Consider the following 3691-nt stretch of genomic DNA (forward strand, 5'->3'; position numbering starts at 1 on the left):
AAATTTAATTGTTTAGATAAATTCCTTTATAGAAATTACATACTTAATGTTGAATCAAATATAAAATCTAACCCGAAGACTTTTTGGCAGTTTATTAAGTCGAAGAAATCTAGTTCCGGCATACCTTCTGCTGTTTTCTTTCATGACAAATTTGCTCGATGTCCAGTTGATGTGGCATGCCTGTTTGCGGAATTCTTCAGCTCCAACTTTAGTTCTGATGACGGCGCTTCCCAACCAGATTGTGATTTTGCGGCGACTTCTTCTCTTAATTTTGGGTCTTTAAGTTTGTCGTCTAATGACGTTGCGAGTGGCATTTCCAAACTGAAACCGTCTGTAAAAACTGATATTGATGGTTTGGCAGGTGTATTATTGAGAAACTCTCCCTCTTTAATTTTCCTATTGAAACTGATATTTAATAAATCACTAGCTTCTGGGGTATTTATTGATGATTGGAAGATGACTTCTATTGACCCTCTTTTTAAGAGTGGGAATAAAAGTGACGTATGTAATTATCGGGCAATATCAAAGTTGTCTTTGGTGTCAAAACTCTTTGAAAGTATTGTAGTAGAAAAAATGTATTTTGCAACTAAGGGCTTAATTTCACCCAATCAGCATGGCTTTGTGTCTAGTCGCTCAACAGTCTCTAATCTAACTGTTTTTACTGAGTACTGCATTGCATCTTTTTCAAGTGGATATCAAGTTGATTGTGTTTACACAGATTTCTCGAAGGCTTTTGATAAAGTTTCACACTCGATATTAGTTAGGAAGTTAGCATGTTTAGGTTTTCATTCCGACTTTTTGCGTTGGATTAAGTCTTATTTAAGTAACAGACGATGTGTTGTCACCATAGATGGAACAACTTCAGAACCTTTTATAGCCTCCTCTGGGGTTCCTCAGGGGAGTATATTAGGTCCATGGCTTTTTGTTTTATTCATAAATGATGTAAGTACTTGCTTAACTTTTGCAAATTTTTTGCTATATGCAGATGATTTAAAAATATTTTCGATCATAAAGAGCTCATCTGATGCGACAAAGTTTCAAGCTGAAATTGATAATCTGCATCGTTGGTGCACTAAATATTGTCTTTCTCTGAATGTTAAAAAATGTTTTAAAGTCACCTATGCAAAAATTTGCAATATCGTGGCTACGTCTTATAGTATATCTACTACAATATTAAATTCTGTTAACGAGATCAAAGACCTTGGCGTAATTTTTTCTTCAAATTTTTCTTTTAATAGCCATATTTGTCATATTGTTGCAAAAGCTTACGCAATGCTTGGATTTGTGAGGCGAAATAGCAAAAGTTTTTCTGACCCATATACCCTCAAATTGTTGTTTACGTCTTTTGTTCGCTCTAATTTAGAATATGCTGCAACTATTTGGAGGCCTTTCCATAAAAACATGATAAATCGAATTGAACGTGTTCAAAAAGTCTTCCTAAAGTTCGCTTTGCGCAACTTAAATTTTTCCGAACCATTACCATCTTATAGTTCTCGCTTACTATTAATAAATCTTAAGTCTTTGGAGATAAGAAGATCTGTTCTCTCTTTGTCTTTTACGTTTAATATTATTATTGGTGCTACGGACTGCCCCATTCTTTTAGAGAAAATTAATTTCAACATTCCTCGGTGTAGCTTACGATTTTTTCCCCCATTTTATGGGGATAATCACAAAACAGAATATGCACGTAATGCCCCTATTGCACGCGCAATTAATGAATTCAATATGATCTCTAAAAATGTAATTATTGATTTTTCTTGTTCGATAAATGTTTTCAAAAATCTGTTGAACTCAATTTTATAAATTTTATTTCTTTAATTATCAATTAAGTTGAATTTTGTTAACTAGTCTGTAAGGAACTTTTGTATGTTCATAGACTCAATAAATAAATAAATAAATAAATTTCGAAATCATCGAAAGATTTCGGTAACTCTTTACACTCTGGTAACTCAATTAACTTCGATAAATCGTACAAATTTCGATAACTCGATATACTTTGAAAATTCCAAAAACTTAGATTCGATAAACTTTGGTTAATCAGCTTTTGATAGGTTTTGTAAATTTGATTAATGATATTACTTTTGGGTTAGTGAGTTTGATGAATTGCAAAAAGCAAATTGGTATACACATTTTCAGCCTTTAAATGTTTTATTGTATTTCACCAATGTTTGGATATGGTACTGTTGCGGTTGACATGGAGCATCCCATATAAACAAAAATACATATCGTTACCTTAATATAGAAAGGCGCTAACTCATTGTTCAATTCCAGTATTGTATAATCGTCTGCCGATAACTTACTAAGCACCTACCGGATTTTAAAAATTTCTGCCACAGCAAAAAAATTTGTTTCATTCTTAAATAAAACAGCCTCTAAAAGAAACTCGCAGCAAAAGGACCTGATTTTCTATGGAGTTCTTTCATCACTCCGCAAAGAAACAACAATTTTAAATAGGGCCTTTCTATACTATTTCTATATGTACATTAGCGTAGGCCGAAAATCCGCTTTTTTAGAATTTTGATTGGTAATAGCAAAAATATAGTTCATTATGTTTTGAAAAATATCTGTGTGAAATATGAAAATTTTTGGTCAATACCTAGGCTCGCCCAAGTCTATCAAAGTTCAATATGCTCAAAAAATTAAAATTAATAAATTAATTAATTAAAACATTTTTTTTTACTAAAATTTCAATAATCTTCTGAAATATTAGTCCAAAATAATTTGGTATATGGACCTCTTTTGTAGAGAATCGAATTTGTTAAAAAAAAAAATTTTAGTACTTCAACTTTGATGGACTTGGGCGAGCCTAGGTATTGACCAAAAATTTTCATATTTCACATAGATATTTTTCAGAGCATAATGAACCATATTTTTGCTATTACCAAGCAAAACTCTAAAAAAGCGGATTTTCGGCCCACGCTAATGTACATATGTATGTAGATTAATGCACGTATATAAAAAAGTAGTATCTCTCAATTTAACAGTCAATTGGGCAATAAAACGTAAGTTTTAAATTAAAGACTGTCGTTCATATGTATGTATGTATGTAGTTCCATAAGTTCATTAATTAAATTGCTTTAACATCTTTTTTACTTCATCCTTTCGACCTAATTTGTTATTCTTATTTCTTATGGGAAACTTCAGTTCAGTTTCCTATAAATTTAAAATTCACAAATCATATCCTTAATCATACATATGTACAATGTTTCTGTTTTTGTTATCGTAGCATTTTAGTTTTCCCCTCAACACCCATTTTCCTACAAAACTTTTCGATTTTTAGTACATATTTACTTACTTTTTTCTTGCACTTTTTCATAGATTACTCATCACTTCTTTTGCAGCGTTTTGGATATTGGTCATCTGCTGCTGCCTTCCAACTATTTTATTTGTGAGCATGTGCTTAGCTCGCATGAGTCACCCTACGCGGGAAGACCTCATATTAAGCAAGTGTGATGCATTACTTATCGGTGTTGGCAAAATAATAAAAATAAAAATAAAATACTGCAACAACTTTTTTATGTGTTCCTTTTTTAACCGACTTAACTACTACTCCCGTTCTGACTATGGCAGATTATTCAAAACCATTCAAGGTTTATACCGATGCCTCGCTGATCGCGGCGGGAGCTGTTCTAGTACAAGAACATGATGGGAATGAACGGGTGGTTCAGTATTTTTCAAAGAAATTCTCGAA

This window comes from Rhagoletis pomonella, unplaced genomic scaffold, assembly GCF_013731165.1.
Source record: "Rhagoletis pomonella isolate Grant_MI unplaced genomic scaffold, Rhpom_1.0 Rhpom_scaffold_00006, whole genome shotgun sequence".
Lineage (NCBI taxonomy): Eukaryota > Metazoa > Arthropoda > Insecta > Diptera > Tephritidae > Rhagoletis > Rhagoletis pomonella.